Source organism: Sciurus carolinensis, unplaced genomic scaffold (assembly GCF_902686445.1).
Source record: "Sciurus carolinensis unplaced genomic scaffold, mSciCar1.2, whole genome shotgun sequence".
Taxonomy (NCBI): domain Eukaryota; kingdom Metazoa; phylum Chordata; class Mammalia; order Rodentia; family Sciuridae; genus Sciurus; species Sciurus carolinensis.
In genome coordinates, this window is record NW_025920202.1 from 715,544 (window position 1) to 740,880 (window position 25,337).

General features: G+C 31.8%; 1 pseudogene; it reads left to right on the plus strand.

Moving 5' to 3' along the window:
- Nucleotides 1-1,081: 1,081 nt before the first annotated feature.
- The window catches only part of LOC124974996 (cyclin-dependent kinase 17-like), a 29,385-nt pseudogene continuing 5,129 nt past the window's right edge, over nucleotides 1,082-25,337 (plus strand).

Here is a 25,337-nt window from a genome sequence, read left to right on the forward strand (position 1 = left end):
TTTAAATTGTCAAAAATTAATTCAGACCATTTTCTCTAAAGTTTAAATGTAACATTATCATATGAAGCAGTGATTCTGTTCCTAGGGTTATATTCAAAATAGTTGAAACAAAGTCTTGTTCACATTATTTGCCACTTATAACTAATTTTTTTTGGTACCAGAGATTGAACACAGGGGCACTTAAACACTGAAACACTGAAACACACCCTCAGCCCTTTTATACATTTTATTTAAAGACAGGGTCTTATTGAGTTACTTAGAACTTTGCTAGGTTGCTGCGGTTGGCTTTGAACTTGTGATCCTTCTGCCTCAACCTCAAACTGCTGGGATTACAGGCATGTGCCAATGTACCTGGCCTAAATAACTTTAAAATATTATATTTTAGGAATGTTTTTCCTTGGAAATAGGCATGTGATTGTTTAAAGATTCTTTATACACTTTGGGGAAATATTTTCATAGTCTCTCTATAAATAATACTTAAGTTCTTTTGTTTAATTCACTAATTGACATGCTTTTCTAGATGTCTCTCAATAGTAATATAACTTCTTTAGGTCAGAATTATATCTTTTATATTCTATAACATGCTTAATCATAAAGCACATACTAGGTAGTTAATCCATGAAGGAATGGATGTGAACATTGTTGAGATATTTAAAGTCAGCAATGGATAAAGTGGTTATATTAATTTTGTGAATATCAACTAATTTTTATTACATGAGAAAGGGATGGATATTAACCAACTTACAATATTTAAAATATTTTTATGAGCATTTTTCATAGAAATTATTTTAACTGGCTTTGTATGAGTAGTCTTAGACATGAGTTTATATGTAGTGATCTCTGTTACAACTTTTGTTTTCTGCTTTGGCTTTGCTTTCTCAGTCCTTTTCTTGTGATCCTGAATCTTGGGCTGGTGATGGAAGGATTTTCAATTACTGTGAGCCTCAGAGCCTGTGGTAAAAACTGGCAGGCCTCCATGATCTCACAGCAAACATTCCTCCTTCTACCATTTCATGGAGTCTTTCAAGAAACTCAATTGCAGAGACCCCACAGTGTTATTTGAGGAAGCCTTGGCTCCCTCATGGCAATGCCCAGAAATGGAAGCAGATTTAGTAATTTGTTCATTTGTCTATTTTATCTAACTTTCTGCTTATAGAATATGCATGTTGTAAGGTTTTAGTCCGTCAGCCTTTATTATCTGATTTCTCTTTGTCAATTAAAAAACAAATTAAGAGTAGGAAGAATATCAGAAAGATGGAAGGTTCTAGAAAGGGTATTGTTGACACTACAGAGAAGTAATATTTGAATATGTGTCCATCAGAAAGAAAACAAATCCCATAAGAAGGACATGCAGAATTTCAAAATGATTGGCAGCTTAGGATGGTACTTAATTTAATTTTATACCTCATTAAAGTTTGAAATAATCACTATAGACTAGTACAATAATTAGATTATCACCTCAGTTGTTACTCTTTTATTACTGTGTCCTTTTAAATATCCAGGAAAATACATATCTGAAAGTTTCTGTTTATTTTATATCTACTTCCCTGATGATTTTTTGGGGTGTCTACTTTTAAAATTTTCAAAAACTTTTTAGTTGCAGATGAGCAAAATGCCTTTATTGTTTTATTTTTAATGTGGTGCTAAGAAGTGATCCTAGTGCCTCACATGTGCTGGGAGCACACATTATCACTTAGCCATAATCACAATTCTGGTGTTTTTTTTTTTATTCATGTTTGATTTGACTTTTGCCACATGCTATGTTTTTAAACAACAATTCAAAAGTTTTTGAAAAATTTTGGGGGAACCAGGATTGAACTCAGGGACACTCGACCACTAAGCCACATCCCCAACCCTATTTTATATTTTATTTACAGACAAGGTTGCCCCAAATTGCTTAGTATCTTGCTTTTTCTGAGATTGACTTTGAACTCACCATCCTCCTGCCTCAGCATTACACGTGTGTGCCACCACACCCAGCTAAACATAAAAATTTTACTGTTTCATTAGATAATTTTATTTTCTAAAGTTTCTGAGCATTTTTTCTAGTGCTTGCATTCTTTCTTGCCATGGCAGGTTATTTCCTTATGTGTTTCATAAATTTTGGAAATATGTACTCATGCAGTTTATATCTGTAGGTAATGTACGTAGCCTTTACCTGTATAGGTGCGACTCTCAGAATGGTGTGCTGCTGTCAGCTCACACAAAGAGATGATTCTTAAATTTGCAGCAATTTTGCCTGTTAAACATGGCTATTGTTATTTTTTAATTATATGAACTTATAATTAAGTTCAAAAACTAAAGTAAAGAATATGCAAGAGTCATTATTTCTGATTGTTCCAGTGCTTCTTACTATTGTTATCTCTGTCATAAGAGTTACCTCTGTGGTATATTTATTACAGAGTACCATGTAATGGTGTGCTACTGCATGTTCTTTCCATTGTTACACATTTTCTGTCATGTTGGTAGCAAGAACTATGCTATGGAGGAAATCAAAACACTCCAGGTCAGGGCTTTGAGTTAATGTTTTGATCTCTTAACTGCACACATAAAAACTCAACTATAAAAGATGGTAATGCTCTGGTTTTTGTATGTTGGTTGTCTATATGTTACCTGCAATAATAATTAATTACATAGTAGGATAAAATATTTGTTAAGTTAAATATTGTCTCATTTTCTGATACAGATATTGTTCACAAATATCTACAAATGGTATCAGATATTGAGAGTGACCAAGCTTCTGGGAAGTCATCTGATGAAGTTCAGTCACCTACAGGTGTTTGTCACAGAAATCAAAAACATAAATGGATCTCAATGGAGGTAACACTTTAAAAATATATAAATATACCTTTGTATGTGTGTTTTTTGTATATAAACACACACATTTACACCCCCACACACACATATATCAAGCAAATAAAGCAATTTGAAAATTTTCATGAAGGTAAATGACACCTGTAGGAGAACTGTTATAATTATATTAATGAATTGTATTCTGAATATTTCCTTTCTCCTAATTACTATTCCAAGGCAAGTATACATTAATCATAGTATTCTATGCTCCACAGAATATTCATTTTTGTTTCCCTGTTCAGGAAAAGTGATTTTTTTAAATTACAGAAATCTAGTCTGACATCATTCTAGAGGACATTAGCAAAGTCCTCTTTTCAAAAAATGTGATTTCAGTTATATCTCTTTGAGATTCATTTGGATACTTCAAATTCAGATGTTTTTTGCTTAACATATGTAAGCACTTCATGGAAATATTGGTTCATATTGTATATACATATTCAGTATTCCTAGAAAATATAATAACAGTTTTCCAACACATTTCTACTTCCAACATCAATGTATGATTGTTCTGATTGGTCTTCTTGCCCATTTTTGAGGCTTTTTCTTTTTAATTTTAACTTTTCTGGTAAAATAGTGGTCTCATTGTGGTTTTATTTTGCATTTTATTTTCTAAGTGAACACTTTTAAATATGTTTGTTGGTCATTTAGGTATCCTCTTTTGTAAATTAATTGCCCAAATTTGTTATCTATTTTCTACTGGTTTTTCTACCTTTTCCTTAATGATTTATAGGAATTATTTACATTCTACATAGAGGAACGTTGTCAGCTTTATATCTTATAAACATCTTCTAGAATGTAGCAGTTGTCATTGAAAGGACAGCTTTTCCTGGTGCACTTTGATATTGTCATAAGTTCAGATGATGCATATTGTCTTTGGATGACTAGAGTCCTTTACTAGGGATACGTATAAAGTGTTGTAATAAATAAAATGGGCAAAAAATAAGTGTTCTGCAAATCACAATACTTCAGAGAAGGAAGCACTTGAGGTGGTCCTTGAAACATTGGTAGAAATTTTTCAATTTGAACATGAATCTATGAATGAGGAGCATTCAAAATTTTATGTAATAAACCCAAGATAGGAATATGTATGTTATATTAAGAAAATTGCAACAGATAAGAAGGGTCAATATGTAATAATTTATTTTAAAAATAGGATTTGAAAGAATAGGATGAACCAGATTATAAAAAGCATGACATATCAAGTCAAGGAGTCTGAACATCTCATGTAATAAAAAGTGTTTATTTAAACAAGGACTGACATGATCACACTTTTCTTTCAAATAAGAGTTTCAGGAAAAATAGAGACAATGCACTAGAGAAAAAGATAGACAAGAAGCTTGTAGATGAATGAGGAACTTATTCAAAATTATAGTGTGGCCATCATATGGAAATAGATAGTAGAACTCAGACACTAGAGGTCATGCTGAAGAGAAAGTAGACAGGACATGGTACCCAGTTGAACTTTGTGTCTGAGGGAGGAACTTAATGATTACCTGTGAGGTTCTCACAGTTGTTTATCTCCTTTCCATATATTATATAATGGGATTTTTTTATTCACAAAAGCTTCTGTTTTGATTAGATATTCTAAAGTGTATAATTACTTTATTCTGTATACACTCTGAACACACTGACAAAGTGTAAAGCGTAATCAACTTGATTTTGATACATGTCTGTGATTATCATAGTTTTGCACATCAGTGCTTATAACATTTTAGAATATATTTTTTCACTTTTTTTCTGGTCAAAAGTTTTCTTTGGCTATCAATTTTTATAAAAGATTTGTACTTAGATGAATTCTCAATTATGTTTGTTCTGATTGGGAAGAAAATAATGATTTAATAGCATGTAATAACTTTTTTGGGGGGTTACCCAGGATCTCCAGCATACTAAGTAGGTGCTCTACCAATGAACTCTGTCCCCAACCTTTATCATAGAGTTCTTAAAGCTGTTATTTAAAAAGACTTGTCTCTTGTGTCTATGTGAAACCCTCTTATGAATGCTTAGTAATTGGGGTTTTACAAATTATTGCTGTCTGTTCCTATTCATTTCCCATACTTTTTGATTTTGAAATGGCTTATAAGTTTCAGATTAATCATCCCAGCTATATTTTGGTTTCTATCCATGAATTCCTTTTGTTATCATTTACATTACTAAGCAGATTTTTAATATATATTTAAAAATTATTATTCAAATGAAACATCTTTACCTTGTGTTTATATTTGAAGGTGGGACATAGGCAAAAGAGTGGGTTAGGGGAAAAAGGATGGGAAAAGAAAATTATTTTTCACAACACTTAGAATTCAAGTTCACATAGATGCTGTATTCATTATGTATCTAAAATTAGATTTTTTTCCTCAGCGAGGTCTATTCTTCAATATAGAAATCTGAACCTTAGACTTCATTTATAAGATCAAGGGTGAGTGTAGGAATGGATGGAAAGCAGTTGGGTAAAAACAAATATTCTTCACATTTATTGAGAGTTCAAGTTTCCATGCATAACTTACCCTTTGTCTTAGATGGAAATTAAGAAAATTATTCCTAGAATTCATTTTTGCTGGAGGGAGTGACAGGGAATGCTGATGGGATCTACTGTAAATCCATGGTCATCTACCTCAAGTGGACCTCAGTTTTGCATATAGCACTGTCTTACTCTAAGCAAGGAGCTGATTTCTTCTACATAATAGAAAAACCAAATGCTGTAAACCTGAAACTCCCCCATTTTCTGATTAACAATCATGAAAATCTGTCTGCACTTACCCTCTTCTTTTCAATCATGTTGCCATTTTTTTCCCATCTCATCTGCTCAGGGTTATTGAAATATCTGTTATACCTATAAACTTTTTTGTATTCAGTCTTCTTTTCTTAACTTCATCCTTTCTATTGACTTTCTATTTAATTAAACTGTTCTAATTTTAGATTAGCAGAGAAATTACAAAGGTAATACAGTGATTTTACCACATACCCAGTTATTCCTATTATTTGTAGAAGGTTACTTTAATACATTTTGTACAACTAAAGAACAAATATTGGTACATTACTATTTAGTAAACTCCACATTTTATTCAGCTTTCACTAGCTTTTTACTACCAACCATTTTTGTCTCAGAATCCCATCCACAATACAATGTTATATTTAGTAATAATATCTCATATTAAAGATACTGATTATTGGATTGGGAAATATTATGTAATACTTATATATGGCTTATAATAAATGAAGTATTCTCAACACAGTAAAATATTAAACTAATGGGAAACCTTATATGCCAATAGTGAGAATTCATCTGAGTTTTGTTGCATTTCCAATAATAGCAAACCCAGTACAAGTTTTGTGAGCTTTTTTTTTCATCAATAGAATGAAAGTCTATATGAACATTAATGTCATCATATTAAAATTAGATATTAGCACATTAGAAGTTCTTATTTCTTTCCTCTGTGTGGATTTCTCATCCCTATACTGATAATTTTTGTAAGAAAAAAATGGTGAGTAAAATTGAGGTTTTCAGTCTCTTCTGTTCCCACATGTCAACAAGCAAAACACAATGTTGTCAAACAGAACAATTCAGTAATTCTCACAGGGAGGGTAATGGGTGTTTGAAGTAACCTCCTGCTGTCCACAGTGTTTTTCAATACATACTCACCTTTAACATGGCGCCTGTAGAACCTCAGCATATTCTTCTCTTGTTCTAAAGCTAAAATGGAAATGCATCTCCACCTTATTAATACAGTTTCATGACTGTGATGCATGAATTATGTTGCTAGAAACAAAGCTAGCTAAAACTCTCTTGTTACACTTGCTACTGCTTACAAAGTACACTGAATTATAGGAGAAACTATTACAAGTTGTAATTTATCTTGTGTATGTACATTTTTAGTGTTCACGTGCTTTTGCTGTAAGAGCTATAAGAATAGGAATTTATATGGACTGTCAAAAAGTGAAGTATTTTCTTAGAACAATGAACTATCAGAAAAATAATTGTCTTTTGTCTGGAAAGCAGAATTAAGGGAGTATTTATATTATATTAAAATACAAAGTTCACTGTACCTTTTTTAGCTATCATTTCTGTTTTTGTGCAACTTTCAAAGGTTTAATTCAAAATAAGGTGCAACTCATTCTAGATTGTGAACTCAGGAAAGTGGGGATCATGTGTGTCTTCTTCACTGTATGCTCAGCAACTAATGTGCTTGGTAAATGTTGAGTAAATGAGTATTGTCTTCTGTTCTCTGAATAATTTCCACTGGAGAGCATGTAAATAAGCTAGTGATTATATCTGCTGTTAATCTTGTGTTCAGCAGATAAAAATGCCATCACATTTTTCTAAATATTCCATTAAAAATTTATTAATTATAATAATTACTATCTGGGGTTTAAAATGTGGGGATATTGCAGTATGCTTTACTCTTTGAATTAAGATCTGATAGTTCACTAATGTAATTGCCTTTTGCTTGAATTCTCCATCTGCTTGCATGGGTGGAATTCAGTAATGCTGTTTATATTAGAGACTGATTATTCATAATTGCAGTATAATAATTGTTTTTGTTTATATATAAATTTATTTTAATGGGCACATAATTTTATAGATTTATTTGGTATTTTGACATTTCAATACCTGTATAAATGTGTGCTAATTAGATGAGATTAACTGGCATATCTATCACCTTAAATATTCACTATTTCTCTGTTTTGGGAACATTCAAAATCCCCTCTGCTAGCTGAAATACACAGTTAATTATTGCCAACCAGTTACTTAAAAAAAAGAGTTTCAGTATATTCTAATGTCATTAATTTTTATTCTCTGAAGAATGGTTCTTAAGTCTTTCATGTATCCTTTTCAAGTTATTCCTTACACTGTACAGTCACTTTTCATCTTTCAAACCATTAATTTATAGTCAATCACTTATGTAACCTATTTTTTTCACTGGCATAATCTTTAAATCAAACTGCATTGTTTTTGTCATGATCACCACTAGACCAAAGTGTACTTCATATTAAGGGCATTCTAATATTTGCTTAAGATACACAAATGAGTAAGAAAATTTCCCTACTAGTGAGAAGAAAAGGTTTCTTGGTCAGTCATGTCTTCTCCTGAACTTATCTTTATTATAGACAATGACTTTATATACATTTTTTTCATGGATACTCATTATTTTGTTTATATTGGCTTATGTTTGTTTTCAACCTAGTGTTATTTTCCCTCAGTAAAAGATGGCCCAAAACTTAAAATTTAAGTTGAAAATGCAGTAGTTATATGTTTGTAAGTTTAAACATCTGAAGACCACACATGTATAAGAAAATAATGTCATTTTATCATAGTTTCTTAAACTTGTAAAAGTTTAATATAATGTGAAAAATTATTGGAATCAGAGAGTGGACTGTTGGCGACATTTTCCATACTGAAGTAAAAATCTTCATTTGTTTCTGGAAATTGTTGTATCTTTTAGTTTTGCTTCATTATTCTGCACAACTATTGGTAGTAGAAAGCAAGAACTTAGTAAATAATAATTACATACAAAGCAGTACCTGGGTAGGTAGTATATGATGTTTTAAAACTTCATTTTTCTAATATCATGTTTTTCATGAAAAGCATCATATACATAAAGCAAAAGGTAACAATAAAAGCAATGGAAGCAGTTTTTTAGTCATGTAGTAGCATAGTACCTATGATTAGAGTTTTAGTTTTTGAGATTGAATTAAGCACTTCTTAGTTGAACCTGCAGTTTTCTACATCATTTTAACTTGGTATATGTCATTGTAACAAAGTATAAAAAACAATTCCTTGGTGGAACCTCTTCTACTTTTGGCCATTCAACTTTGGAAAGATTATTGTTTTGTCTAAAGTAGTAAGTGATGCCAAGTATCAGTTTTATTTTATTTGACAGCTCCAGAAAAATTGCAAATTTGATTCTCTAGGGCTGGAGTACAATGCAATATTTTAATAATTTAAATGATTTATATACCTATGAAAACTGAAGTTATGCATTATTTCCTTTCACTAGCATTTTATTTAAAGACATTAGCATCTTCTACAAAAGAAGTGAATCCTTTTTTAGATTATTATTGTATCATCTATTGCAAAGGTATTTTAGAAAAAAATTTTAAGGAAATTCTTATTCTTGGCTTCTGTTTAATATTTTTTTTAAATTTTGTTCTTTCAGTTCCTATTTTCCACCTGTCTATATTGTTTTTCCAATCTTTGATGTAAAGGTTGCATACTTTTTAAAATTTTCTTTTAAAATATATATTGAATATATTGTTTTTGTGACATATTTTGATATATTCCATCTACCTCATTTGTTGACTCCATAAAAAATAATTAGTGAGTTTAAGGTTTAAAAGAAAGAGTTTAAGAACTCACTTTTAAACTTTTAAGGAGAGAAAATGAGACTTACATTACTGGATTTGTGTTTGCATGTTTCCTGATCTACAGTAGAATGTAAATTGGTTTTGTTTTTAAATGTATTATGATTGGAGAACCTTGTTGCCACCTGCAGCAACAATCTTGCAGTAATTATCAGAGGTGGACTGGAACTGAACTACTTCTATTATCTTTATCTGGGCTACTTCCTTGCTTGTTTGCTTGTTTGCTAGTTTATAGAGGAAGAAAGACTTTGCTTACTTTTAGTTTTAGAGGAAGAGAGGCTTGAGAGGAAGAGAGGCTTTGAGAGGAAAAGAGACTTTGCTTAAAGGAAGAGAGACTTTGCTTAGAGGAAGAGAGACTTTGCTTAATTTTAGAAGTGCTACTCTTTCAGAGAGGCTACACTTATCAAAGGTCTACTGCTTCTTAAAGTTGGGTCGCTTTTTGGAGGTGCGGTGTGTAGTTTGCGGCATGTGGCCTGCATCCTACAATCTTCATTCTGCTATCTACATTTGTCTGCTTAGTCCTGCCAATCCTTCATTCTGTGATCTGTGACCTGTGAGCCCCACACTCTGCCATCTTCATTCTGGGATCTGTGACCTGTGACCTAGAGGTGACTGCTTAGTCCTGTGTTCTGCCATCTGCAACCTGCATTCTGCAATCTATCAGAGGTGCTACTTATCAGAGGTGCTTCCTATAGGTCTGTCTTATTTACCTAAGGCAGCCAATCAGCTTAGGATTAAGTAGCACGGATGGAGCATGTGCCACAGTACCAATCAAGAAACAATGAAGAATATATGTTGACCACTAGTGCAGAGGAGACATTAACTAATCAGGCAAAAGTAGATCACACGCCATGTTAACACTAATTATGTACCACCTCTTGGCTCAATGCCAGCCGCCATCCTAGGGCTACCCAAATATGTCTCTGAAGAACATGAAACTCATCTTTGTACCACCTTTTTGGTTTCAAGGTTGCATGGAAATTTAAAGATTGGTCAGAAAGTTATTATTATTATTATTATTATTATTTTGCGGTAGTGGGGATTGAACCCAGGGCCTTGTGTTTGCAAGGCAAGCACTCTATCAACTGAGCTATATACCTAGCCCTAATATTTTGTGATTTCATTAGAAGAAAAATCAAATAGTAATTTTATAAGATTCTTTAGTATCTTAAAGTAAAACTGGTAGTTTAAATTTGGATTCTTGTGTTTGCAAGGCAAGCACTCTACAACTGAGCCATATACCCAGCCCTGCTTTTTTTGTGATTTTGTTAAAAGAAAAATCCAATAGTAATTTTATAAGATTCTTATTATCTTAAAGTCTGTGGTAGTTTAAAAATTGGGTTCTTAAAATAAGGCATTCACAGCAGGTCATTATCCTATCCATATGTAAGGTAGGTTGACTGTTTCAATTATGAATACTGATGCTTTTACCTTTTCAATATTCCAACATCAAGTATATTTTGAACTATGAGAGATGTTCAACAATTTGTCTGTAACCAACTATTTTATTCTTAAACAATGTAGAATTGGAGAGTATTAGATGTTGAGAAAGAGATAAAATTTTAAGAATAAATACTCAACTTATCATAGTTTGCTGCAGTAAGAAATTGGGCTTGGGAAGATGGAAACCTACATCAAATTAGAAAAACTTGGAAAGGTAAGTAAATTCTTATTTTAAAAATGTAAGACTTTCTTGTTCATCATCTAAGTGTATGGTTTTGCCAACCTGGAAAATTGTGAACATGATTGTCTAAAGAATTATATCTTGCTCTGAAAAGGTAACAAAATTAGGAGGAATGAAACTTTCAATTCTTGAAAGTATCCTATCAGTTTGAGAGGAAATGTGTAATTTTTAATAGGCTTACAATATTTTATTGAAAGAAATGGAAAATATTTTGCTTTCTTGGTAACACAATAGGCATCTGTTTGTTTAGTCTCCTAGCAGTCTTCTGTCTGTGCTGTCATGAGAAATTGCATGAGTTAAAGTTTCTTAAAATAACTTTAGAAATAAAATATTTATTGAATGGTAAGACAATCTTAAACTATGCTTTTTTCTTTAACTTGCCACTGTCTGTAATGCTACTAATTTAGAAACATTCTATCTTCCACAGTAATAAAGAGCAAGAAAATAATAAGTGAAAAGTAATAATAAACAGTAAGTAATAAAAAAAGGTAGAAGTAATAGAAAGAAACAGCAGGAAGGAAAATAATAGACTTAGTAAGTAATAGACAGGGAATATTCTTTCTTTTTTTAAATAACTAATGTGCAAAAATTTTGAAAAGTTTGGAAACCTGGGTAAAACCTCTTTTGATTTAACAGTATAATGATTCTTTCATTTAATGTGCTCAGTGACAATCTTCATATACCATTACAGAGAATGCACCTTTGATTTTAATACTATTGATCCAAATCTTAATTTGAAATAAAACACCAAAAGTAAATTAAATTCTTGTTTTATACTTTTGAGACACTTTTAATCTTACAAAAACCTGAAAGTTGCGCGTATGTAACTGAAAGTCATCTTTGCTATAAGAAAGTCTAATACTGGACATTGTGGAGTTTCTTTGCAAGATGGAGTTCACCATGTTTACAAATTAGAAATTCAGGTAGGTCTCTTTATTGTTCTTCATTGTTACCCTCTTATGGTACTCTTGACTTTTTCCTCCAAAATATGTTTTATAGGGCATATATGCAGCAGTTTATAAAGGAAGAAGTAAACTGACAGAGAATTTGGTGGAATTAAAAGAGCTCTGTTTGGAAAATGAAGAATGCACACCCAGTACAGCAATAAGAGAAGGTATATTTATTTAGACTATTTTAAAACCAAAGTTGTATAAGAGTAATTTTAATAAATAAAAGCAGATAGAAATAATAGGTGACCAGAAGATAATTAGATCTTCAAAAATTATTTCTAAAAGTAACATATTCAGTGGAAAGAAATTGTTTTTTAATGTATAGTGAAATACTATGATATAATTAAAAGTACTGACAGATAAATATCTTATAGACAAATTTTATATATTGGAACATGGGACACATGGTAACTGTAAATTAGCTGCATACATTAAATATAAGAAATAAGTGAACTGCTTATAAACATGTCATTATACCATTTTATTTAAAAAGTGAATTATTCAAAATTGGTTTAAATCAGGCATGGTGTAAATGCCTTTAATCCCAGTGACTCAGGATGCTGAGGCAGGATGGCAGGCTTGAAACTAGCCTCAGCAATTTAGCTAGACCCTGCCTCAAAATAAAAATTAAAGAAAAGCAGATGTGGCTCAGGTTCAATCCCTTGTACCAAAATAGATAAATAAAATAAATAAATAATAAATAAATAAATAATGTTTGAGGCAACATGTTACTGATTAGCAACATGGTGAAAAAAGCATATTTGTATTATAATTAATATTAGAGGCTCAAAAGTTAACATTCAAGGAAAAACAGCAGAAGATGGAGAGTTGTAATATTAGAGAAGACTTCAGGTACTATAATATCAAACTCAAAGTCATAAAAAAGAAAAAGTTGATACATTTAGTTTTTCTACTACTAATCCCCTTGGAAAATTACTGTTTTTTACTTAAGAGAATTTTATACACAGTAGGTTTATATGTTAAACTTACTTCATATTTTTGTAAAATCTTACCTTCCACAGACTAAACAATTGGCTTTCATTTCTGTTTTACAGTTTCACTCTTAAAATTATTTAAAACATACAAACATAGTAATCTTACAAGATGTTGTTCACACAGAAAAATCTTTTACTCTGTTCCTTGAGTATCTGGTAAGCTCTTAGTAAAAACTCAGTATTTTAGTTTGCTTTAGTAATAGAAATATAGACGTTTTAAATAGCCTCAGGGTCATTTTTGTTTATTTATTGGTATTTAAATAGATTAGGTGGTGCATTCTGTATCTCTTCCTGAAAAACTATTTTCTTAAAAAATTAAACACTATTAAGTGAATTAGTCATACATTCTGAAAACTATGTCATCATGTAGTAAAATGTTATGATTTTTTAGGATAAAGGCCTAAAACAGTACATGAATGACTGTGGGAACATCATGAGTATGCACAATGTAAAGGTAACTTTATTGTGTACTGTTAAAGTGTAAAGAAAATGAGCTAGATTGCACAGTGTAATATACCAACCTCAGAACCAGTCTTTGCAATTTTCTGTATGGCTTATTTACTCAACTTCTGTTTACTCTACTACAGATTTCCTAGGATCATACTTTTGTAAAACTGCTTCATTTAAAAGTCTTCTAAAATATTTTTGATATTTATTTCACATTACAACTGATTGTCCTATATGTGTAGAATAAATCTGCGGGTATATTTTACTATCTGATATAAATCCAAATGATGGATACATTCTGCCAAAGGCCACCTTTAAATGGTGAACTCCCCTAATATATTTAAATGGTATTAATTATAAAACAACAGTGAATTTTCAGGGTTATGCATTATGAAAGACAAGAAACTTATAGTTATTGTGATTCCTTTGCTTGAAGTAACTATCTGTATTGTTAACAGAAATCATAAGTTAATTGTGTTTTTGTAGTACATCTAAGAATTCAAATAATGCTAAAGAAGTTTTCTATAATTATCAGATACAGAAGAAACCTAGAAGTTATCAGATAAATAAAAGAACTTGACATACTTCTGTTCTTAAAGACTTCTTTGTTCTGAGTGGTATATTTTACATTTTCAAAGATTTATTTTTCCAAAGTTTACCAACAGTTTATAGAAACCTATTTTGAAAATAAAATGTCCCATCTGGTGTGTTTGAGACCTTTACAATTCTATAGATAGTAAATCAGTAACTTCAAACTTACATTTTTTTTAAATAGTGAATTTGGTAAATATAAAAGAAAGTCAGTTTCTGTTACTGAAAGAGAGGTCTGAACATATTGCTAGCACATTGCTAAGAATTTTAAAACAAGGCTTTAAAAGTATTTACATATACATTCCATGAGGTTTGTTTTCATCATAGTTTACATTATCCTTTGTAAGGTGTTGTGAAGGCTATCTGTAGATCTCAGTTTTTAAAATTCTGTTTTTTCTGCTTTTATATCAGCAATAATTTGGAAAGAAAATAGCCTATAATTATAATTTGACAGAGGTTTGAGAAGTCTTTTAAATCAGGTCTAAATAGTTGAAAAGTATTTTATTGTTTGTTAAAATCACATTTAATGTTTCCCAAATGTAAAATTTAATAGGAATATATTGAAAGGTAGCAGTGTTTACCACTGTAACCCCAATGGTACCCACCAGGAGTATGATAAAGTAGTGACTTTAGAGTTTTCAAAACACATAAATAATTATGTGGAATCTGAAGACTTCACAGCTTACAATTTATTCAGGCCAGGCATGGTGGTGCATGCCCACAAACCAGCTACTCGGGAAACTAAGGTAGTGGGATCACAAATTTGAGGCCAACCTAAGCAATTTAATTAGACCGTGTCTCAGAATTAAAATGCAAAATAGTTGGTGGTATAGCTCTGATGTAACATGCTCCTGAGTTCAATCCCTACTACACCCCCTCTAAAAAACCACCAAAGGCATTACTGCCACTAATCATCTGCTACCTTGGCTTATTCTTGGTATTCAGATACTATTTTTTATCTACAAGTGAACAAAAGTTACCTCTTGAATCTTCAGTACTCTAGGTTATTTTTGGTAACCCCAGAAATTCAAGATATGTTCCACATCTCTTTTTTCACCACAATCCACAACAAAACCTCTAAAATTAGCATTATAAAAATTGCTTTTTTCAGAGCACTAGAGTGCATTACCCCTCTTTGAATCACAGCTGATTTTTTTGACTTTTTTTTTTATTGTAAACAAATGGGATACATGTTGTTTCCCTGTTTGTACATGGCGTAAAGGCATACCATTTGTGTAATCATACATTTACATAGGGTAATGTTGTTTGATTCATTCTGTTATTTTTTTTCCTTCCCCCAACCCCTCCCACCCCTCTTTTCCCTCTATACAGTCCTTCCTTCCTCCATTCTTGCCCCCTTCCCTAACCCTAACTCTAAACCTAACACTAACCCCTCCCACCCCCCATTATGTGACATCATCCACTTATTAGCAATATCATTCATCCTTTGGTTATTTGAGATTGGCTTATCTCACTTAGCATGATATTCTCCAGTTTCAACCATTTGCCTGCAAATGCCATAATTTTATCATTCTTTATGGCTGAGTAATATTCCATTGTATATATATATACCACATTTTCTTTAGCCATTCATCAATTGAAGGACATCTAGGTTGGTTCCACAATCTGGCTATTGTGAACTGAGCAGCTCAGAACATTGATGTGGCTGTATCTGTAATATGCTGATTTTAAGTCCTTTGGGTATAGGCCAAGGGGTGGGATAGCTGGGTCAAATAGTGGTTCCATTACAAGTGTTCTAAGGAGTCTCCACACTGCTTTTCAGAGTGTCTGCACTAATTTTCAGCCCCACCAGCAATGTAAGAGTATACCTTTCTCCCCACATCCTCGCCAACACCTGTTGTTGCTTGTATTCTTGATAATCGCCATTCTAATTGGGGTGAGATGGAATCTTAGGGTGGTTTTGATTTGCATTTCTCTTATTACTAGAGATGTTGAACATTTTTCCATATGTTTGTTGATTGTTTGTAGGTCTTTTTCTGTGAAGTGTCTATTCATTTCCTTATCCCATTTGTCAATAGGATTATTTGCATTCTTGGTGTAGAGTTTTTTGAGTTCTTTATAGATTCTGGAGATTAGCGCTCTATCTGAAGTATGATTGGCAAAGATTTTCTCCCACTCTGTAGGCTCTTTCTTCACATTGCTGATAGTTTCCTTTGCTGAGAGAAAGCTTTTTAGTTTGAATCTATCCCAGTTATTAATTCTTGCTTTTATTTCTTATGCTATGGGAGTCCTGTTGAGGAAGTCTGGTCCTAAGCCGACATGTTGAAGCTCTGGACCTACTTTTTCTTCTATAAGATGCAAGGTGTCTGGTCTGATTCTGAGATCCTTAATCCATTTTGAGTTTAGTTTCATGCATGGTGAGAGATATGGGTTCAATTTCATTCTAATGCATATGGATTTCCAATTCTCCCAGCACCATTTGTTGAAGAGGCTATCTTTCTCCATTGCATATTTTTGGCACCTTTGTCTAGTATGAGAAAATTGTATTTATTTGGGTTTGTGTCCGTGTCCTCTATTCTGTACCATTGATCCACCTTTCTATTTTGGTACCAATACCATGCGGTTTTTGTTACTATTGCTTTGTAGTAGAGTTGAAGATCTGGTATTGCGATACCCCGTGCTTCACTCTTTCTGCCAAGGATTGCTTTAGCTATTCTGGGTTTTTTATTCTTCCAGATGAATTTCATAATTGCTTGCTCTATTTCTGTAAGGTACATCATTGGGATTTTAATTGAAATTGCATTGAATCTGTATAGCACTTTTGGTAGTATGGCCATTTTGACAATATTAATTCTTCCTATCTATGATCGCCCACTGCCCGCGGAGAAAATCACAACACGTACGCTCTGGATCACAGGAACCAAAAAGCCAAAAGGCTGCTTTATTCCTCAAGTCTCCGACTTATATTGAGAACATCAGCCAATCAGAGAGTAGACTACCAGGAAAGTCAGCCTATCAAGGAATAGTCTCAGGCAGATACCAGGATCACCTCACGTACAACAGCCAATCAGAGTTACTTCCTAAAACTTGTTTATGAGTGCAGCTATGTTTGGCAAGCTGCCAGCCGCCATCTTAGAGATCAGGCCACGGTGTGGCTCTGGGGCCCTCAGAGCCCGCCCCTGACACCTATCCAGGAACATGGGAGATCTTTCCATCTTCTAAGGTGTTCTTTAATTTCTTTCTTTAGTGTTCTGTAGTTCTCATTGTAGAGGTCTTTCACCTCTTTTGTGAGATTGATTCCCAAGTATTTTATTTCTTTCAAACCTATTGTGATTGGGGTAGTTTTCCTGATTTCTCTTTCTGAAGATTCATCACTTATGTATAAAAATGCCTTAGATTTATGTGCATTGATCTTATATCCCACTACTTTACTGAATTCACTTATGAGATCTAAAAGTTTTTCTGGTGGAATTTCCTGTTTCCTCTAAGTATACAATCATATCATCAGCAAATAGAGATAGTTTGAGTTCTTCTTTTCCTATTCATATCCCTTTAATTTCTTTGGTCTGTCTAATTGCTCTTGCTAGAGTTTCAAGGATGATATTGAATAGAAGTGGTGAAAGAGGGCATCCCTGCCTTGTTCCAGTTTTTAGGGTGAATGCTTTCAGTTTTTCACCATTTAGAATAATATTAGCCATGGGCTTAGCGTAGATGGCCTTTACAATGTTAAGGAATGTTCCCTCTATCCCTATTTTTTCTAGTGTTTTGAGCCTGAAGGGGTGCTGTATTTTATCAAATGCTTTTTCTGCATCTATCAAAATAATCATGTGATTCTTGACTTTAAGTCTCTTGATATGGTGAATGACATTAATTGATTCTCTGATGTTGAACCAACCTTGCATCCCTGGGATGAAACCCACTTGATGATGGTGCACTATCTTTTTAATATTTTTTTGTATGCCATTTGCTAAAATTTATCACAGCTGATTTTAAAACTGAGTAGGAGTTGCTAAAAGTAAAATATCCAGGAAGTAGTTGTTAAAAGCTGATTGAGTTATTTTTATAACTGGTAATTTGCCAGGGTATGCAGCCCCATTCTCTCTGATACCTGAGACTTTACATAAAGCCACCACCTTCAATGCCATATTTAAAGGTACTGCCCCAGATTAGAAGTTTTATTTCTTTCAGGAAGGAAGTGCCTGTGTTTGATTCACATACTGGAATTTCATAATCAAACTATAAGCTTTAGTAGTATAGAGGATACATCTGTTTAGGCTGCTTTCTCTAATCAATAAACTATCACTATGAAAACAAAATTTTGTTATATTTATAATATTTATTTTCATAGACACTGTTTACAATAATGATAGAAACCTCAGATTGAACAATGAACTAAAATTGAGGAAAACAACACAAAATGGAAAAGGCATTGTCCTTAAAATGATATAATTTTTTGTTTTTTTTTTCTTTTACTAATTCAGAACAGTTGCTTTTGTACTTACCATAGCTTATGCTAATAGCAAATTATATCTTGATATCTGTAAGACTAATTTTTACTTATTTGCTTTCGTAGCTGTTTATCTACCAAATTCTATGTGGGTTAACTTATTACTACAGAAGAATTGTGTTGCATTGAGACTTGAAACCACAGAACCTTCTCATTAATGAAAAAGGGGAAATAAAGCTAGCAGATTTTGGTATGGAATGATTAAATACTTATCAATACTTCCAGGTGATTAGGTATAAAAGAACAACCATTGTCACAATGTGTTATCACTTTAATGTGAGTTTGGAAATTTTCTCTGAGCCCACTGAACAATATTTGACAGAATTTTGTGGGTGTATTACGTTCATTGTTAGCAACAAATACTTAAAGACATGGGTTCCCAGTTGTGGCCCATGGACTCCTGGTTTCTGATACCCTTTCAAGGATTGTCCAGAGGTATAAAATATATTAGCAGAAGTGCACTAAATGTTATTAGCTTTTTCCCTTTGTTAATATTTGCACTGTTGATCCAGAAGCAATAAGGATAAAACTGCTTTTTCCTGGTATACATTCAAGCAGTGCCACCAAAGTATATCATGGTGTTCTTCACCACTGAGAAAAAAAGTCTCAGTTACACTTAAATATTTTGCAGAGCAGTAAAATGCATTAATTTATTAAATTTTCTTCATGAGTAAATGACTAGTATTTCTGTGTTGTGTATGTATAATGAAATATGAAGTATATAAAAAACACATGGACTGCACACAGAAATACTATAGTTATCTCAAATAAAAATTTTTGGGTGATTGTTTGGCTCCACGCTGAATTAACCCTTTTTTTTTTTTTTGACTTTTCAAGGAACATCATTTTACTAGAAAAAGTGACCAACAGAAAAACTGTGGCTATTCAGAATTAGATACTTGGCAGATTTTTCTTGAAAATGTATGAAGTAAACTTGTCACTTCAAGGAAATCAACTGCAGGTATTCCTTGCCAATAGTAAAATTCAGGTTTTCAATTACAAATTAGATTCTGAAAATTTAGATCTGCTACTTTAAGTTAATATCTTCCCACTACTTAGAAACTTTCTGATGAGATCAGTGGTGATATTAACAAATAGAGGTTTTTCTTTTCTTATTTTGATAAAATTATATAAAAATTTAATCTATAACTCAAGAAGAAATATTTTTCCAGTTATCACAACCTCATATTATAGAATTTTGTTGGTAAAAGGTTCATTTAAAGTGCAAGATAGACTAGTGAATCTTAATATAAATATGAATAGTTTATTGATAGAGTTTCAGTTACCATATAACCTTTGAGAAAAAACTTAATCTAATTCTAATATATCAAAGAACACTATCCACAATTAGAAAATACTTTTTAAAAGTTTATCCTCTTTTCAAACTTTATATCTGCGAGATTTTATTTTCTTCATATACCTATGTATATTATGATATATTATGATATGGAGTAAAGCAACATATCACAACAGATAGAAAGCAAAAGCAAATAGCAAAAGCTATCTTCTTTCAAAATAAACTCCAAACACATTTACTGAAATGTTAAAAAGTCCATTCTAAACTAATTTTTTTTGAAAAAAATTTTCATAAAAAATGTTATTTGTGCTAACATGAGAGGTGTTTTTAATGCATAACTAAATGTTTTAATTTTTTCTCATTTTATGGCAAACATAAAATAAATATAAGAAAAAAATATTTGGGGATTTTAATCAATTTTGAGAACTTAAAATATGTCCCAAGGCCCAGGAATTTAAAAACCACCTCTGAAAAGGGATCCCTTGTATGCTTGCCACCATGACTGCATTTATTATGTGCTTAATAATTTAATTGGTAGATCTTTACTTATATCATTTTTGATAATCTTATTTTAAGGGACTTGAAAGTCAGACAAAATTAGATGTCCTTTTTGTTTTGAGTAAATTGTTTCTATTAGAAGAAGAAAGAACTTTGCAGAGTAGCTTTGAAATTTTTGTTATTCTCAGAATGCTTTCATAGAACTTAGTTTTTAAAAACCCATGCAGTTTTCCAAAATTGCATTTTTAATTTTTCACAAATTATTACAATAGATTCACTTATGGAAAATTTCACTAAATTTTATAAGTATGAGTTTTTCAGGTAATTCCCAGTAATGGATTAAAAATTTACTTTTTAAATGGTGAATTTGTCTTTGGCAATTTGTATACTTCTACTCACTTAGTATTTTGCTATTTGAAGCATAAATTCCTATTTATATTTCCTTTCTTAAAAAGAAAATGAGTGCGCCACCTTTGTTTAAACAAAAAATTGCAAGTTATTTACATATGTTTGCACAGATTATACAGTCTCTTCTTGAACATAGTTTATGTTGCTATTTCCCTTCTCTCTTTGTCAAACTGCATTTACTGCTCTTTGACATAACCACAAAATCAATGGGTGTGACAGACAAACCATGCATGAGTATTCAAAATGCAAAAAGAATGTCAAGGACCATCAAAAGTCCACTTTTATCTGGGAATACTCTGAGTGCTTCAAATTTTGGCTCTAAGTTCTTCAAAGAAAGCAAAGCAAATTTTATCTTCTCATAGGCCATTAAGAAATTCTGATTACTGCAAGTTGCATTGATGCATGCCTGCAATCCCAGTGGTTTGGGAGACTGAGAAAGGATGATTGAAAGTTCAAGACCAGCCTCAGCAAGTTAGCAAAGGCCTTAAACAATTTAGCAAGATCTAACTCAAAATAATAACTCAGTTGTAAAGTGGCCCTGGGTTAAATTCCAGTACTAAAAAAAAGGGAGAAAAAAGAAAAAGAAACAAAAAAGAGAGAAAAGAAATTCTGATTATCCCATGAGATAATACAATCATCTTTGTTGCTTTCATTATTTATATATTTTATTATGTACTAAATACACTTGGGGCTTCAAGTAAGTGAGGGCCAATTAAATTTGAGTCTTTACACTGTAAATTGTTATAGATCCTTATGAAAATTCTACCTTTTTTTCAGTGAAAATCAGAGGTTTAGGAATTACAATATAGTCATTTTCATTAATAATAAAAAGTTGCTTGTGTATAATCATGTGATATTTAGTTAGTTGAGTTTGAGAGATTGTTTATTTTGTTTCATACCAATATGAAAATTCTGATTGTAGAACAGAAATCTATTTGAACAAGCATGCTAGTTCATGATCTTCTCATGAGTAACAGAGTAAAGTATTCGGTGAACTACAATTGACAACTTTCAAAGCTATAGGATAAGCAGATTTATAGCTCTGTCTGTTACCTCCTTATAACTCCATCTAAGCACCTGAAAGGCAGATTAGAAAACTGCCCTCCATCTTATTAATTACCAAAAATTATAGAAAATAATTTGTTGTCCTTATTTCTCAAATTTGGGAGATTAATAATAAAATTGATAATAAATAAATTGGTATTAACCTTGTTCTATTTAAACTGTTAGCCATGATTTAACTTTTTGATATTGCTTATGCAATTTTTATCCAATGTAATAAAGTATTAATTTAACTTTTTTGTTATTTTTCATATTTTAATCAGATATGTAAATTTATGTGTAATATAAAGTTATATGTAATAGTAATCTCAGCCTAAATAAATTCTCTCTTGTTTGAAATAAAATATAGGGGAAAAATTAATTTATTTTTTAAGGTACCTTTCAAAATTGCTCCTTCTTCAAGTTATCAGGATTTAGAAACTTAGAGTGATAATAACTCTAGTCTTCATTTCTGGATAATTACTGTATTCCATATTAAATTGGCAAAGGGATGGGAAGTGTTTTGCATCATTTACAGCAATTAGTAATACTCAAAAGCAATGAGATCTCTCTTAGTCTAAACTTATCCATGTAACAAGAAGAGTATGGAATGTATCATAATTTATATTCCATGGATACCTTTTCTTAATGAACTTATGCAAGGAAATTGTCAGTAAAACTCAACTGGATTGTAAACTAATGACCAGGATTTTTAATTAAAAAAATGGTATAGCAAGTGAAAGTTAGAATTATGTTAAAGGTGATAAAAGGTTATAACTGTGGCAAGTTAAATTGTGTATTTCAGTGTCATTGACCTATTTTGGATTAATTTAATTTCAATTACAATTTTGGCACCATGACTTATGGACAAAAGAAAGCATCTTTAGCTTAGATTAAGATAAAATTTATAAAACCAACTTTGTTGAAGCTTCAAGAAGCCATGGAGTAACCATCTCAGAATCCTTGAGAATGGAGTCATGGTGAGTATAGGAACTAAGAAATCCTCTATATTCTTAATGGATTTCAGCACATTTAATTCTTTGTTTCCTTCTCCCTATGAAGGACTAGCCAGATCCATGTCCAGTTCCCAAAGGACCTACTCAAGTGATGTCACACTGTGGTATCAGTCACCTGATGTGCTTCTTGTTTCTGCAGAGTACTCAATGCAGATTGACATGTGGTAAATATATATAGATTAAAATTACTGAATTATAATTTTGAAATTGTTGCTGATAACACAGGGCATACTAATAGTGATCTTAAAAGTTATTTTAAAAAGTCACAGCATAAGTAGTGAAAAAGAGTTCTGGAATGGTATCAACATTATCTATGTTTAAATACCAATTCCATTATCTAAATCACTGGCCTGTGTCTTAGATTTCATACTTAAATAAATGGGAATACTTAACAATAACTACTTTATTGTTTTGTACATAATGTTAAGGTTATATTAATTAACACATTAAAAAATTAGAAAAATATTGATTGACAGTATAGTTGAAGGCAAAATTATTTTATCATTATTTAATATTCATCAAAATCTACCAGTTTTAAGTTGTTCTAAAAACAATAATCAAAATAACCATAACCATCCTTCTCACACATCACCTTGATCTTGATATTCCCTTATTCAAATACCTTTGTGGTCAGTGCACTCATTAATCTATAAAGTGCATTTGTTAATCTAGTACTTAGAGATTCTTATAAAATGACTGTAAACTACTTTTTCCAACTATTTCAAACTATTTCTCAATGAAAATATCCCCTTTTAGCTAAATGGCCTACTCACTGTATTCAGAATAACCTGGGTTTTCCCATCTCTGCTCTTTGTGTTCGTATCAGTTCACCCATCCAGATTGCCTATTCCGTTGCTCTAACCAGAACCTGTGCCTTGTAACCTTCAAAACAAAGTTTTTTTTCATAAATCCTTTCCTGAATACAACCTAGCCTCTGGGTGCAATTCCTTCCTCTGACTGGAGGTCGCATTTGTTTTCTGTATTCATGTACTAAGTTATATAATTCTACCATTACCTTGAGCAATTTTATAAAATCTGTTTTGTGTAACATATTTTTCTCTTTATAAAATTCCAGTAATATATGTATAACATGAAATTTTTCATTTTAATGTTTCAAGTGTACAGTTCAGACATTAAATATGTTCACATCATTGTCCACGTATCTCTGTCTTCAGAACTTTTATCTGTTTGCAAAACTGAAACTCTGTACCCATTTGACAGCTTCCTATTCCACCCCTTTCTCCAGTCCCTGAAAATTACCATTCTTTTTGTCTCTGAAATTTACTACCTCTAGGAATGGAATACACAGTATTTTTTGTAACTGACTTATTTCAATTATTCCTTAGTATAATATCTTCAGGATTTGTTCATGTTGTAGATTGTGTCATGAGGACTTTCTTTTCAGACATTACATATGTTCCTCAGTTTGTTTATCAATTCTTCTATCAAAGGGCTCTGCAGTTGCTTCTATATTTTAACTTCTGTAAACATAGTACTATGAATGTGGGCATATAAATATCTGTTCAAGATTGTGCTTTCACTTCTTTGGGTTTAGATCTGGAAGTTGAATAACTGCACAGTGTAATTCTGTTTTTAATTTTTCAAGGGACCACTATACCATTTTCCATTTCAATCATATCATTTACTTTCTGTATAATATTGTAATATTTAAAATTAGATTTTACAGAATTTTTAAATATTTGCTAGATTGTGAGATTTTTAATGGAAGAACTGTCTTAAGCTCCTGAGTATTCACACAGCTCATATGTGGTAGTGTCAATACACTGAACCTCCTTCATTTTTCTTCCCTTACACATACACACATATACATGCACACACACACCACCCTGAATCTGCATATTGTCTCTGCTTCCTGCTTTAGAAAGTGTTGAATTATTTGCTTCCCTTTATCCCTGTTACCTTATGCTTTAGCTCAGACCATGATCATCTCCCAAATTACCACAACAATCTCATTTGTTGGTCCTCCTTCCTGTTTTGCCCCTTTCAGTGCATGATTACACAAGGATTCAGTGAGAAAAGGGTTGAATTCTGAAAGTTTCAAACACATAGTAAGCATCCATTCACTATTAGCTATTATATTATTCCTTCCTAGCACAGGGGAGCTAGACATTTTAAGTATAAAAATGATTTAACCTTATGAACCATATGAAATTTGAGATGAGTAAGGTAAAAGTTAATAAATTACCTGGATCTTAAAAAAAATCTCTGTAGGAGATTTATAAGCAGGCTAATACAAAATCCTCCAGAGACATACTCTTTAAGGAGAATTTCTTGTGCTTCATAGTGGATTTTTCATTTTTTCTCCTGTGATGTATTTTGAAGGGGTGTCAAATGCATTTTCTTTGAAATGGCTTCTGGAAGACATCTGTTCCTAGGAAAAACTGAGGAAGATGAACTGCACTTAATTTTCTGACTACTATGTAACAGGAGGAGTCTTTTTCCAGTGATTTTCACCTGTAGTTGACTAGCTGGATTAAGCTGTATCTCTAAAAAGTATCTTTAAAAATTTATTACTGAGACAAATGTAAATAGCTGTTATGTTTAAGGATTACAGTTGGCTTAATTATTATGAAGAAATCTTTGTAACTTCTTTATATTTACAGAGTTACATCTTTGCAATAAAGATTTTATGAAAGAAGAGAGGAGAAATATTATTGAAAATTGACCTTCAGTGTATTATTAAGGAATATTTCAAGCTTAGGTGGTGT